The sequence below is a fragment of the Macaca fascicularis genome, chromosome 5 (genome assembly GCF_037993035.2).
Source record: "Macaca fascicularis isolate 582-1 chromosome 5, T2T-MFA8v1.1".
Classification (NCBI taxonomy): Eukaryota; Metazoa; Chordata; class Mammalia; order Primates; family Cercopithecidae; genus Macaca; species Macaca fascicularis.
The window spans coordinates 175,086,918-175,103,369 of NC_088379.1; the positions used below are offsets into that span (position 1 = coordinate 175,086,918).

The 16,452-nt window shown below is 37.2% G+C and overlaps 1 long non-coding RNA gene across 2 annotated transcripts in view; it reads left to right on the forward strand.

The window, feature by feature from the left end:
- The window catches only part of LOC102122164 (uncharacterized), a 139,858-nt gene that overhangs the window by 87,324 nt on the left and 36,082 nt on the right, over positions 1-16,452 (forward strand). Inside the window, exons 4-5 of one of the 2 annotated variants that reach the window (XR_012435214.1) lie at positions 1,040-1,096; positions 2,271-2,379. This is a non-coding gene — a long non-coding RNA (uncharacterized lncRNA). The remainder of the gene's footprint in view (positions 1-1,039; positions 1,097-2,270; positions 2,380-16,452) is intronic. The other variant, XR_012435213.1, reaches the window with a different exon arrangement.

Genomic DNA, 16,452 nt, shown 5'->3' on the forward strand with positions numbered 1-16,452 from the left:
TGCTTCCTGTAGAGCCTGCAAAACTCTCAACCAATTAAACCACTTTTCCAATAAATTACTCAGTCTCAGATATTTCTTTATAGCAATGCAAGAATGGCCTATTACAATATTCTAAAGAAAACAAAGTGTTTTACCTACATGTTCATCTCAGCACTATTCACAATAGCAAAGACAAGGTATCAACTCAGGTGCCCATCAGTGTTGTATTGAATAAAGAAAATATGGTACACATACACCATGGAATACTATGTAGGCATAAAGAAAAATAGAATAATGTCCTTTCTAGGAACATGGATGCAGCTGGAAGCTATTATCCTAAGTAACACAAGAACAGAAAAACAAATGCCGCATATTTTCACTTAAAACTGGGAGCTAAACATTGAGTACTCATGGACATACAGATGTCAATAATAGACACTGGGGACTATTGTAGCGGGAAATGGGAGGGGGCAAGGGTTGAAAAACTAACTATTGGGTATGACGCTCAGTACCTGGGTGACAGGATCATTCATTCGTACTCCAAACCTCAGCATCACATAATGTACCCAGGTAACAAAGCCGCACATGTACCCACTGACTCGAACATAAAAGTTGAAAAAATGTGCAGTTTTAATTGTACATCAATTATACCTCAATGAAGTTGTTTTAAAAATTTTATGGAAAGGCATGTCAAATAAGAGATGTTGCTTTTCTGCAAATACATAAAAGAAAAGATGCTTTTTCTTTTCCCAGATTATATTTGTATGGGTGAATATTACATATGTAGGCATTATATTCATTGTAATAAGATTGTATGAAGGTCATAGAAAATTGCCAGTATCTTGTTGTGTGGTTTTTATTTTTGTTGTATGTCACAGAAATAACCAAATTTTCTTGTCATGTGAAAGCTCATCAGATATTTAGAAACAGAAATGTTTATGAAACTGTGAACCACAAATCAAGCAGATAAAAATTAATTACATGGAACTGAATGAACTGACAAAGAGTGACTGTGGTTTTGTTTGGAATATTGCTGGTAATTTAATGTTTTATTTTCCAGATTTAAGGAATCCTGTTCCTCTTTTCTCTTAAGCTATCCGTAACTTACAGCAATTTGGTAAAGTATATCTTTGTGAACAGAGATGAAACATTTATTGTTTTTCCCTATCTGGTCTTTCCAAAATTTGTAAACTATTATTAAGTATTCTTATCATCCTGGCAATATAATTATTTGCATAAGTTCGATAAGAATCTGTTCTCCTTGTAACAGAATAGAATTGGAAAAATTAATTGTTTTACTAAGGCTTTGACTGGAATGTCATATCAGAAAATGGTGTGCATAGAAGCTGACTTTAAGAAACAACAGCAGATTTTATGGGGTCGATGCTTACAAAGCCCTCTTGGGAAACCTGGCCTGGTACCTCGCTCATAGCATTCCCAGTTTTACATCTACGTAAGGAGATCACTTTTTGGCAGGCTCAGGAACCTCAGGATATTGTGGGAATCTCAAGAAAAGAGGAATTCTCTGAAATCTGTGGTTACCACAAGAAAAATCTGGTGGTGAGTTCTTGGCTTGGCTTCCTGGGCTCAAGGGGCTTTGAAAAAATCTAATCTAAAATTCCTTATTAAAGGTCTACTTGGTCAATGACTCTTGTTGCACTTATGTAAATAATCAGGCTTAATCTAATGAGATTAGATTCATTTTGTAAACGAGGTCCAAAGGAGGGTGATTGTAGAAATTTTGTTTCCATGGAAAATTATCATGCACCCTTGTGGGCATTAGATTATAATCCTGTTCATTTGAGCGATTTTTTGCCTCTTTGTAAACTTCATTTTCTCCCTTGTTATCCATGTATAAACTGGACTATATTCTGAATTATTCTAGTTTCTTCCATATCTGGTTACAATTCTCCAAATTAATGTTTCCATTTTTTTCCCACTCTCCTGACTTGGCATCGTTGATAACTAAAACTGCTCTTTTCCTGAAGCATTACAAGCTGAGGCTAGATGAGTTATCATAAACTACCAAAAAAATCACAGCAGATCATGTACTGACAACCTCCATGCCTGCTGCTGTGTGGGCCACTCAGGCAGTTCACCCAAACACCCAATGCCATCACCAAAGACATCCCAGTTGCAAGCCAGGATATTTGTCAGATGACCACTGCTGTCCTCCTTCTACCACCTGAAGAGACTTGGAGCACAACATTTTAAAATCTTTTTGACTGGCTGCTTTTAGGACTCAAAAGCTGGCATGACTAATAATCTTTGTTTTTATTTTGTTTCCACAGAAATTTTCCTCTTTAAATGCCTGAATGCTTGCACCATACAGCAAATATCCACTGCTATTAGGTCCCAACAGGTGACTCAGCTGGCTGTTAATGAACAGTTTGGTCAAAGGTGAGAAAACAGACTTATATTCTTTGTTTTTCCTTGAACAAGTGCAGGGACTGACAAAGATCCTTTCCTTGATGAAACTCTAAGTAGACTCTTTCAAACTCTCTTCTCAAGCCTTGAGTTTTGGGCTTCTGTGTTCATCTTTGCATTCTTTGTCCAATTTTAGCAAGAACCCTGCTAACTTAGTTTAGCCGGCATTACCTGTCCATGATACTTGATCACCCTAGATACCTGATAGAGTTTTCCTCCACCATCCCCCAGGTGATGTCTGATCACCCTGGCCTGTCTTCAGTAAGAAGCCTGTTAAGTTGGTTTACCCTGAATACCCCTTACCCTATTGTTTCCTCTTAGTGACTTTTCATCCAATGATGCCCACCCTGGTCCTTGTCTTTACATTCCCACTTCTCCTTATTGTCTGAGAAGATGAGCTCATTCTCTTTCTCTCACTGCAGAGGTCCCTACTTGTATTGCAATAGTCTCCTCAAACAAAGTCAGCCTTGCAGTTCTTTAGCAAGTGCCATTGAATAATTGATTCTTTAACAAAGAACATTAACATTTGATCCAACCAGGACTTTAGAAAATGTTACTGTACTGACATTGTGAAATGCTGGAAAAGGAAATTAATATTAAAATACAAATTGTTTTTAGAAGGGACTTTGCCAACCTTTTGTGTGGCTGATTATATAAATGTCACAGTTGGTTCAGTTGAGTTCCCTGATGGATTTTGTTATTGCCAAGCATGAGCTTGGAGATGAGTTTGGAAGTAGGGGCTGGTGATATTGAATTAATCTGCATTATACAAAATGAACAGAATGGTAATTCCAGAGGAAATTTTAGCTAAGAAGGACAGCAAAACTTGGAGAAAACCAGTCCCTCGGAAGTAACTTAATGGATGAAAAACTTCGTATCTTAGTTACAATAATGTTACCATTACGCAGTTGTACGTACCTGATGTACCTAACAAGGCTGTATTTGGGATGATTTCCTGGTTGATTAAAAGCAGCGTTTCTAAAGGTAGTCAAGTGGGGGGAAAAAGAAAAAGCAAAAACTCACTTAAAAGAAGATACACAACAGTATTGGCCTGAAACAAGTTGGATCTAGCCATACCCAGGGGGTTCTGTATCTGCAACATTAAAATCTATGTACTCAGTTTTACTTTGAGGGCAAGATCATGAAAATTGATTATTATTATTCTAATGGAAAGTTGTGTTTTATAATTCCCCAGTTGAACCACCACTAAATTATGTGGTAAGAATGAGTGGGTGGGGAAACACAACTGGACAAACTGCTGTCAGGTCTGCCTACTTCTGCACATAGTTGTAATTTGTTCCAGGATTGAAGAGGAAAACAGCATTCTTTTCATTCAGATGTACATTTGTTCTACCATTGACTATGCTGTGACTTGGCCCAGAAAGTTGGTCCCTCCTTTGTCATTGTAGATTAGATTTGTATCTATTAAAAATTTTATTGTGCTTACAGAACAGAAAAAAAACTCATAGAATTCACATTCTCAACTTCCCTTCAAGATATTTGTGTGAAACTGACATTGAATAAATTTATGTTAATTCCTTTGACTGCAAAGCTTTTGATCTTCTCAATTGGAGATGTGAAGCACTTTACTATATGCTTCCTTTCTATGTAATAAATAAATACTCAGTTGTTGAAATCTACATATGTAGCTTCTTAAATATTCCCTTGTGTTCTGTCTTTTCTAATGAATATATAATCATTTATTAGACATCTACTACATGCTGGGCACCGTTTGAGTGTCAATGGCACAACAGAATCATTGTGTCCAAGAGACGATGTAGGAGATAGTAAGAGGTGGAGGGCATTTTCAGTTGGATGCTTGTCTTTTTTCTTGCTTTGTGTGGTGTTATATGTCTGCTGGCCAGGCAGAGGGTGCTTAGATATTGTTGGATTACCAAATGATTGTCCATACATTTGCCCTCATTTTAGGAATTGATTCCTTTCTTACCTCTAATGGATTTTTCATCTATTCCCTTTGCCTATAAACCTCTTGCGATGATGAACTACAGAAAAAGCAGAAGGCCTTAATATGCTATCTAATCTAATATTACATAAAATCTGATCCAACTTTCCCATTACTGTTATTACTGTCTTCTTGCAACACAAGACTTTCCTTATTGAACTGTAATAATTATTATTATTTTTTATCTTGTCCCAGAACACTATGGACTACTTATTAACCTAGACCTGTGGTTCCTAAACTATGGCATCACAGTGAATTTTGTAGGAGCATTTCAGAGAATTTCAAAAGACTGAAGGAAACACAATAATGTTTGTCAGACACTGTAAACTATTAGCTCAAGGTAATTCACAGTTTCAATGTTAGATTTCACTACATTCCTTTTGATAATGTCATATCTTTGGGAAGCTGAGTTTTCCGAACTTGCTGAATAATTTGGAATCTGGATGAATAATTTCTCTATTTTATCTGATGCTTTTTCTATTTTTTAAAAGTGTTTTTCCTCTTTCACCGTATTTTCCATTTATTTGGAGAACCACATGGAAACAGACTAAATGTGAGTTTGAGGAAGCCCTGAAGCCAGTTTCAAGTGTATGATGACATCTCTCTGGTGGTCAGGTGGACCTGATTTTTTCTATATACCATTTCACAGTGATTATTTTTCTTCCTGTATCTTAGCCACAATTTTTAAAATGGTTTCTTATTTCTGTTTCACAGTCATTTTCAATAGTAAGTCTCTTGTTACGTATGTTATTGTTTGAATACCAGTTGGTAGCTTTTAAAATAAAAAAAGAAAGTAATAACAGTTTATACTTCTGTGTGAAGAAAAGTGCTTTGTTCCTTTATACTTGGTTTGTATTTGAAAATATTAATGAGTCCTCTGCTATCAATGTAAAAAACATATTTAAATCAAAATAATGAAGTGAAGCATATTAAGTTCCCAGATACCAAAGTATGTTTACTGTGTCTGAATATTTACAAACAAATAATTTTACTTGGCAGTAGAAATATAAGCAACACTGAACTTCATAATTTAATAATCTTTTTTCTTATTATGAATATTGATTTCTCCAGTTATTATATACACATAATGAGGGTTCTATCTAGTAAGTCTTACCTATTATTTTCTTAAAACAATAATTTCAAAAAAACAACCTCTATCTTTCTTCTTGCTATTTTGGAAAATATAATTGACAACTAAAAGGGTATAATAGACCAAAAGAGCTATGTCCAGTAAAAACATATTCCCAGAAAACAATATGTGGAAATATAATTTATGACACTATTTAAAAATGTATATCAATCTTAGTATAAACTCTGAACTTAGTTAGAAAATATATAAAAATGTGATCACTGAAATTCATAGGTCATATGAATGCCAAGCAAAATGGTCATAGCCAAGCAGAATGATTTTCCCACAGGCATTACTTTCTTTGTTAAAAAATGCTTACATAAAAGAATTTTAAGATTTGGCCGTTTTCTGATTAGAAATATAAATTAGGGAAGCTACGCAATAAGTTTGTGTTGACTCATAGGTTGAGAAACAACTTTCATAAATTATCGAGATATTTTTCCCACCTCTACTTAGGAATGTTGTAAACCGATTTAGACAGATAACTTTCATATAGCTCCATTGAGAAAGGTAACCTTACAGTCTATCACCTATCCCTGTGTTCAGAGGTTGATGCTAGGCAAGTTAATGAAACATGCGCATTTTCCCAACACATTCTTTCATCTCCCCATTTGTGTGTCTCTTTTAGAACCCTTGCACCTTGCCTTTCAGTTTCTTGGTAGTGCTTGAATGGAGGAAAGGAGTCATACTGGGGAGATAGAGCCAAGGGTTGCAAGTCCTGTCTAAATCTCTTACTGTACAAACTTTGCCATATCATCTTTACTCTTTGAGCCTCCTCGAGCTTCACCATATAATGATGGTAATAATGTGTACCTTTTAGGATTGAGATAAATGCACACAAAGTCAATTTTCCCTCAGATGGGCTTTGGGGTGGGTTAAAATTATACCTCCTTTCTTAACTTCCTTTCTGCCCACACCCAAAACTTATTGAAATTGCCAACCCAGTCCATTCCAAGATGGCCAAACAGGAGCTACAGATGGTCTGTAGCTGTACAGATTCATCTCATTGGGACTGGTTGGACAGTGGGTGCAGCCCACAGAGGGTGAGCTGAAGCAGGGCAGGGCATTACCTCACCCGGGAAGCACAAGGGGTCAGGGGATTTCCCTTTCCTAGCCAAGGGAAGCCATGACAGATGGTAGCTGGAAAATTGGGACACTCTCACCCAAATACTGCACTTTTCCAATGGCCTTAGCAAATGGCACACCAGGAGATTATATCCTGCACCTGGCTGGGTGGGTCCCATGCCCATGGAGCCTTGCTCACTGCTAGTGCAGCAGTCCGAGATCGAACTGCGAGGTGGCAGCCTGGTAGGCGGAGGGGCATCTGCCATTGCTGAGGCTTGAGTAGGTAAACAAAGCAGCCAGGAAGCTTGAACTGGATGGAGCCCACTGCAGCTCAACAGGGCCTGCTGTCTCTGTAGACTGCACCTCTGGTGGCAGGGTATAGCTGAACAAAAGGCAGCAGAAAACTTCTGCAGACTTAAATGTAACTGTCTGACAGCTCTGAAGAGAGCAGTGGTTCTCATAGCATGGTGTTTGAACTCTGAGAACGGACAAACTGTGTCCTCAAGTTAGTCCCTGATCCCTGTGTAGCCTAACTGGGAGAAACCTCCCAGTAGGGGCCAACTGATGCCTCATACAGGCAGGTGCCTCTCTGGGATGAAACTTCCAGAGGAAGGATCAGGCAGCAATATTTTCACTTCTGCAGCCTCCACTGGTGATACCCAGCAAACAGGGTCTGGAGTGGACCTCCAGCAAACTCCAACAACCTGCAGCTGAGGGACCTCACTGTTAAAAGAAAACCAACAAAGAGAAAGAAATAGCATCAACATCAACAAAAAAGACATCTACACCAAAACCCCATCTGTAGGTCACCATCACCAAAGACCAAAGGTAGATAAAACCACAAAGATGGGGAGAAACCAGAGCAGAAAAGCGGAAAATTCTAAAAAACAGAGCAACTCTTCTCCAGAGAATTGCAGCTCCTCACCAACAGTGGAACAAAGCTGGACGGAGAATGACTTTGACGAGTTGACAGAAGTAGTCTTCAGAAGGTCGATAATAACAAACTTCTCTGAGCTAAAGGAGGATGTTTGAACCCATTGCAAGGAAGCTAAAGACCTTGAAAAAAGATTAGACAAATGGTTAACTAGAATAAACAGTGTAGAGCAGACCTTAAATGACCTGATGGAGCTGAAAACCATGGCATGAGAACTAGGTGATGCATACACAAGCTTTAGTAGTCAATTTGATCAAGTGGAAGAAAGAAGAACAAATTAATGAAATAAAGTGAGAAAACAGGGTTAGAGAAAAAAGAGTAAAAAGAAATGAACAAAGCCTCCAAGAAACTTGGGACTATGAGAAAAGAACAAATCTACATCTGATTGGTGTACCTGAAAGTGACAGGGAGAATGGAACCAAGTTGGAAAAGACTCTTCAGGATATTATCCAGGAGAACTTCCCCAAACTAGCAAGGCAGGCCAACATTCAAATTCAGGAAATATAGAGAACACCACAAAGATACCCCTGGAGAAGAGCAACCCCAAGACACATAATTGTCAGATTCACCAAGGTTGAAATGAAGGAAAAAATGTTAAGGGCAGTCAGAGAGAAAGGTCGGGTTACCCACAAAGGGAAGCCCATCAGACCAACAGCCAATCTCTCAGCAGAAACTCTACAAGTCAGAAGAGAGTGGGGGCCAATATTCAACATTCTTAAAGCAAAGAATTTTCAACCCAGAATTTCGTATCCAGCCAAACTAAGCTTCATAAGTGAAGGATAAATAAAATCCTTTACAGACAAGTAAATGCTGAGATATTTTGTCACCACCAGGCCTGCTTTACAAGAGCTCCTGGAGGAAGCACTAAACATGGAAAGGAACAACCAGTACTAGCCAGTGCAAAAACATGCCAAATTGCAAAGACCATCGATGTTAGGAGGAAACTGCATCAACTAATGGGCAAAATAACCAGCTAACATCATAATGACAGGATCAAATTCACACATAACAATATTAACCTAAAATGTAAATGGGCTAAATGCCCCAATTAAAAGACACTGACTGGCAAATTGGATAAAGAGTCAAGACCCATCAGTTTGTTGTATTCAGGAGACCCATCTCATGTGCAGAGACACAGATAGGCTCAAAATAAAGGGATAGTGGAAGATCTACCAAGCAAATGGAAAGCAAAAAAACAAAACAAAACAAAAAGCAGGGATTGCAATCCTAGTCTCTGATAAAACAGACTTTAAACCAACAAATATCAAAAGAGACAAAGATGGTCATTACATAATGGTGAAGGAATCAATTCATCAAGAAGAGCTAACTCTCATATATATATATATGTGTGCACCAAATACAGGAACACCCAGATTCATAAAACAAGTCCTTAGAGACCTACAAAGAGACTTAGACCCCCACACAATAATAATGGGAGACTTTAAAACCCCACTGTCAATATTAGACAGATAACAAGACAAAAGGTTAACAAGGATATCCGGGACTTGAACTCAGCTCTGCGCCCAGCAGACCTAATTGATATCTAAAGAATTCTCCACCCCAAATCAACAGAATATACATTCTTCTCAGCACCACATCAACACTTATTCCAAAATTGACCACATAGTTGGAAGTAAAGCACTGCTCAGCAAATGTAAAAGAACAGATTCAGAACAAACTGTCTCTCAGAACACAATGCAATCACATTAGAACTCAGGATTAAGAAACTCACTCAAAACCAGACAACTACATGGAAACTGAACAATGTGCTCCTGAATGACTACTGGGTAAATAACAAAATGAAGGCAGAAATAAAGATGTTCTTTGAAACCAATGAGAACAAAGACATAATGTACCAGAATCTCTGGGACACATTTAAAGCAGTGTGTAGAGGGAAATTTAAGCACTAAATGCTCACAAGAGAAAGCAGGAAAGATCTAAAATCAACACCCTAATATCACAATTAAAAGCAGTAGAGAAGCAAGAGCAACCACAAGCTAGCAGAAGACAAGAAATAACTAAGATCAGAGCAGAACTGAAGGAGATAGAGACACAAGAAAATCCTTCAAAAATCAATGAATCCAGGAGCTGGTTTTTCAAAAAGATCAACAAAATTGACAGACCACTAGCAAGACTAATAAAGAAGAAAAGAGAGAAGAATCAAATAGATGCAATAAAAATGATAAAGGGGACATCACCACCAATCCCACAGAAATGCAAACTACCATCAGAGAATACTATAAACACCTCTACACAAATAAACTAGAAAATCTAGAAGAAAAGGGCAAATTCCTGGACACATACATCCTCCCAAGAGTAAATCAGGAAGTTGAATTTCTGAGTAGACCAATAACAGGCTCTGAAATTGAGGCAATAATTAGTAGCCTGCCAACCAAAAAAAGTCCAGGACCAGACGGATTCAGTCAAATTCTACCAGAGGTACAAAGAGCAACTGGTACCATTTCTTCTGAAACTATTCCAATCAACAGAAAAAGAGGGAATCCTCTCTAAATCATTTTATGAGACCAGCATCATCCTGATACCAAAGCCTGGCAGAGACACAACAAAAAAGAGAATTTTAGACCAATATCCCTGATGAACATCAATGTGAAAATCCTCAATAAAATACTGACAAACCGAATCCAGAAGCACATCAAAAAGCTTATCCACCAAGATCAAGTTGGCTTCATCCCTGGGAGGCAAGGCTGGTTCAACATACACAAATCAATAAACGTAATCCATGACATAAACAAAACCAATGACAAAAATCACATGATTACCTCAATAGATGCTGAAAAGACCTTCTACAAATTTCAACAGCCCTTCATGCTAAAAACTCTCAATAAAGTAGGTATTGATGGAACGTATCTCAAAATAATAAGAGCTATTTATGACAAACCCACAGCCAATATCACACTGAATGGGCAAATACTGGAAGCATTCCTTTCAAAAACTGGCAAAAGACAGGGATGCCCTCTCTCACCACTCCTATTCAACATAGTGTTGGAAGTTCTGGCCAGGGCAATCAGGCAAGAGAAAGAAATAAAGGATATTCAATTAGGAAAAGAGGAAATCAAATTGTCCCTGTTTGCCGATGACAGGATTGTATATTTAGAAAACCCCATCGTCTCAGCCCCAAATCTCCTTAAGCTGATAAGCAACTTCAGCAAAGGATACAAAATCAATGTGCAAAAATCACAAGCATTCCTATACACCAATAACAGAGAGCCAAATCATGAGTGAACTCCCATTCACAATTGCTACAAAGATAATAGAATACCTAGGAATCCAACTTACAAAGGATGTGAAGAACCTCTTCAAAAATAACTACAAATCACTGCTCAACCAAATAAGAGGACACAAACAAATGGAAGAACATTCCATGCTCATGGATAGGAAGAATCAATATCGTGAAAGTGGCCATACTGCCCAAAGTAATTTATAGATTCAATGCCATCCCCATCAAGTTACTAATGACTTTCTTCACAGAACTGGAAAAAACTAAAGTTCATCTGGAACCAAAAAAGAGCCTGCATTGCCAAGACAATCCTGAGCAAGAAGAACAAAGCTGGAGACATCACACTACCTGACTTCAAACTATACTAAAAGGCTACAGTAACCAAAACAGCATGGTTCTGGTAGCAAAACAGAGATATGGACCAATGGAACAGAACAGAGGCCTCAGAAATAACACCACACATCTACAACCATCTGATCTCTGACAAACCTGACAAAAATAAGAAGTGGGGGAAGGATTCCCTATTTAATAAATGGTGCTGGGAAAACTGGCTAGCAATATGTAGAAAGCTGAAACTGGATCCTTTCCTTACACCTTATACAAAAATTAATTCGAGATGGATTAAAGACTTAAATGTCAGACCTAAAATCATAAAAACCCTAGAAGAAAACCTAGGCAATACCATTCAGGTCATAAGCATGGGCAAGGACTCCATGACTAAAACACCAAAAAGCAATGGCAACAAAAGCCAAAATTGACAAATGGATCTAATTAAACTAAAGAGCTTCTGCACAGCAAAAGAAACTACCGTCAGAGTGAACAGGCAACCTATAGAATGGGAGAACATTTTTGCAATCTACTCATCTGACAAAGGGCTAATATCCAGAACCTACAAAGAACTCAAACAAATTTACAAGACAAAACAAACAACCCCATCAGACAGTGGGCAAAGGATATGAACAGACACTTCTCAAAAGAAGACATTTATTCAGCCAACAGACACATGAAAAAATGCTCATCGTCACTGGTCATCAGAGAAATGCAAATCAAAACCACAATGAGATACCATCTCACACCAGTTAGAATGGCAATCGTTAAAAAGTCAGGAAACAACAGGTGCTGGAGAGGATGTGGAAAAATAGGAACACTTTTACACTATCGGTGGGACTGTAAACTAGTTCAACCATTGTGGAAGACAGTGTGGCAATTCCTCGAGGATCTAGAACTAGAAATACCATTTGACCCAACCATCCCATTACTGGGTACCCAAATGATTATAAATCATGCTACTATAAAGAAACATGCACACATGTGTTTATTGCGGCACTATTCACAACAGCAAAGACTTGGAACCAACCCAATTGTTCATCAGTGCTAGATTGGATTAAGAAAATGTGACACATATACATCATGGAATACTATGCAGCTGTAAAAAAGATGAGTTCATGTCCTTTGCAGGGACACGAATAAAGCTGGAAACCATCATTCTGAGCAAACTATCACAAGGACTGAAAACCAATCACCACATGTTCTCACTCATAGGTGGGAATTGAACAATGAGAACACTTGGACACAGGGTAGGGAAGATCACACACTGGGGCCTGTCTTGGTGTGGGGGGAGCAAGGGTGGGATAGCATTAGGAGAAATACCAAATGTAAATGATGAGTTAATGGGTGCAGCAAGCCAACATGGCACATGTATACCTATGTAACAAACCTGCATGTTGTGCACATGTACCCTAGAACTTAAAGTATAATAATAATAATAAAAAAGAAATTTCCAACCCTACTCAACAGCTGTTAGAAAAAAATTATCTGTCCTAATTTTTTTGCCTTTACATGTGTCGGAATGATCAGTACTTAAGAACAAATGTGTATCTCCAGGCTGGAGATCTCCATTTGGATATATGGTAATTTCCTTAGACTTAACATGTCCAGACTGAACTTCTGATCCTCCCTCCCCATCCAAACCCATATCAATATCACAAGTACCCAATTAATATCTCTTGGACAGCAACTCCACCCTTCTGGTCACTATGTAAAAACATTGGAGTATCTTGTTGACACTTATTTCTCTCCCACCCTACTTCCAATTATCAGGAAATCTTGTTGTCTGAAACTTTAAAATATATTTCAAATCTCATTCTTTATTACTACTTGTAACAACTACCATCTTGTAAATTTTTTCATTTTTTGGCTGGATTAGGTAATAAACATCCCAGTCACATCTCCTGACTTAACTTTCTTCCATCTGTTACTGCTTTCAAGATAGATGTCAGGGAGATCTTTTCAAAATATTGGTTCACATAACTCAAAACCCTGTAGGGACTCCCTGCTTCACTGAGGGTAAAAACCAATATTCTGACCATGCTCTGAAAGGATCTATATGATCAAAATCTTGACCTCTATTCCTACCTGGTCTGATCTCGCTCACATTTTCCAGCTGGGTACCTGCTTTCTTGCTGCTTCTGTAACACATTAGGTTGTGAAGCATCCTCTGTCCTCAGGTTCTTCACTCTGTCTGCTACTTCTATCTGGAACCCCTTACCCACTCCTCCTTCCCCCTAAAACCCCTTGGCTAGCTTTCTTACCTCTTTCCTCAAATCTTTGTCCTCTCAGCCGTACTACCTTGAACCTGACATTTAAGACTGTGGTCTGTCCCCATCCCACTACTCTAAATCCTCCTTATCCTGCTGTACCCTTTTCTGAATGCACATATCATCTTTTCAAATTTTATATAACTTACTTCTTTATTATTTACCATATTTTTCTTATTTCCTCTTTCTATCAGAAAGCTATAGTTATATGATAATGGAATTTTTGTTAATGTATCCCAAATACTTTGTTTGGTATCTAGTAAATAGACAATAAATATTTGTGAAATGCATGGATGACATATGTATTATTCTGTTCTCATGCTGCTATAAAGAGCTGCCTGAGACTGGGTAATTGATAAAGGAAAGAGGTTTAATTGACTGACATTCCACATGGCTGGGAAGGCCTCAGGAAACTTACAATCATAGTGGAAGGGGAAGCAAACATCCTTCTTCACATGCCAGCAGGAAGGAGAAGTGCTGAGCAAAGGGGGAAAGCCGCCTATAAAACCATCAGATCTTGTGAAAACTCACTCACTATCATGAGAACATAATGGGGGAACCCGCCCCCATGATTCGGTTATCTCCACCTGGTCCCACCCTTGACATGTGGGGATTATTATGATTCAAGGTGAGATTTGGGTGGAGATGCCTAGCCAAACCTTATCAACATATTAAGCCTTCTTGAGGTATTTGTTTGTTTAAAAAGTTTCTTACTGATCTATAGGAATCAGTCTTCAATAACAAACTTTCATGTGGTGTGGCAGATTTCTGGGAGATATCCTGAGGCTTTTCCACTACTCCTCCTATTAAACAATTTGCATTTCTGAAACTTCAGAATTAAAATTTGGGTCAAAAATATATATCGGCAAAACTATTAGTAAGTTTAATGTATATATTATGTTATAAAATATATATACAAACATGAGAAACTGTTTTAATAAATTATTGGGGGATGTGATTATTAGTAACAGCTCCCAAAAGACATTACAGCTTTGTGGTTAAGATCACAGGCTCTGTATTTCAGTTAAATCTTAGTTATACTACTTCCTAGTATAAACGTGGATGAGTTATTGGAACTCTCTCTGCCTCTGTAAAAACTGGACTTTTCTACAGTTGCGTACCGCAGTAAGTTTATGATAGCTACAGGGGAGAAACATAATGGGTTGTATACTTATTATCTGCAAAATAATATATTCAGATTGTGTGTGGAGGTTTTTATTTTGGGGATATTAAAAGTTCTTAAGTCAGACACTGAATTGTACATTAGGTGAGTCTTCAGTTATCATATTTATTTAAATTCACAAACAAACATTTTATTATTTATGGTATACAGCATGATGCTTTAAAATAGGTATACACACACTGTGGAATGGCTAAGTCAGGCTAAATAATGTATGCATTACTCCACATACTTATTTTTTGTGGCAAAAACACTTAAAATCAATTCTATTAGCAATTTCCAAGTATATAATACATTGCTATTAACTATAGTTCAAATGTTGTATGATATATCTCTTGAACTTATTCCTCCTGTCTAACTGAAATTTTGAATACTTTGATCAGCATCAAAGGATACAATCAGCCCACCCCAGTCCCTGGTAACTATGATATTCTACTCTCTGCTACTGTGACTTTGACTTTTTAGGCTACACAAATAAGTGAGATCATGCACTTTCTGTGTTTTTCTGTGTCTGACTTATTTAATGTAGCATGATGTCTTCCAGGCTTATCATCGTTATTGCAAATGACAGGATTTCCTTCTTTTTAAAGGAGGACTAGTATCCCATTGTGTATTTATACCACATTTTCTTTATTTGTTCATCTGTTTCGGGCACTTAGCTTGATTCCATATCTTGGCTATTGTGAACAGTGATGCGGAAAACATGGGAGTGCCAATAATTCTTCAACATACTGATTTCATTTCCTTTGGATATATACCCAGTAGTGGGATTGCTGGATTATGTGGTAGTGATCATGTTTTAGACTGGATAATAGTAGTTTATATCTCCTCAGGTTGTTGTAAGAAATAAAATAATGCTTATAAAGTACTCAGATCAGCACACGGTACCTAGTTTAAGTGTTCAGTATTTATTGAACAAAAAGAAAGAAAAGAATGCAAAACAAAGTAGAGCATACAAACAAGTTATTTAATCAAACATAGCACTTTATTGAAAAATATGTCAACTATTTTGTTCTTGTACTAAAATATATTTTGATAATATATGTATCACTTTATTCTTTAAGATTTAAATCCATCATATTTGCTATGCAAAGAAAGAGCTAAATATAACTATGTTGGTTCCTCCATTGACATATATGTGTAGACATACAAAAGACATATATGTCTGTTTGTTACAACAAAGACAATATTTGTTGTTGGCAAGCTACACAGAAATGCATGATGAAGGCAGAAAGAAAATATCAAGGAAACAAGTCATATCCTTTTAAGGATAAAGCTGTTCTTGTGAACAGTAACACCCAATACCACAGGATAGCCAATTAACCTGTTTCAAGAAGAGTTCCCATCGTATATTTCACTCTTAAAAGTGTAGTGGTCTTCCTATCTTTAACCTCATGCTTCCTTTCATGTTTCTTTGGTTTTTCAAATTCTCTGTGTATCCTCCCAGAAAAAACAAAATAAACACAAAAAAATAAATGAGGAAAAGAAACCCAGACACAACATTTAAGGTTAAAGAGTAAATTGTACAAAGGAATTGAAGAATTCAAGAGAGATCTTAACTCACTTCCTCAAAGGATTGTAAGTTTTATTTGAAGTCATCCTATGCATTAAAATATCCAAGATTTTTATTACAGTGAATAAAGGAAGAGAAAGGAGGAAGAAGATACTATGTTTAATTCTTTTCATTGTGGTTAACATTATTGTGGTAGATGTTAGTGGTTGTAAATGGGATGAAACTTACGGAGGGCTGCTGAGTTGCTGGTCAAATTTCATCTCTTGATTTATGAGGTCCTTATTTTGCTTACTTTGTAATCATTACATATAATTCATCAAGCTCTACGTGAATAATTTGTATGCTTTTCTTTATATCTAGTATATTTTAATTAAAAGTTCATATGCAAATAAAAAATTAAAGAGAGCTCCAAATGTATTAAAAAGAG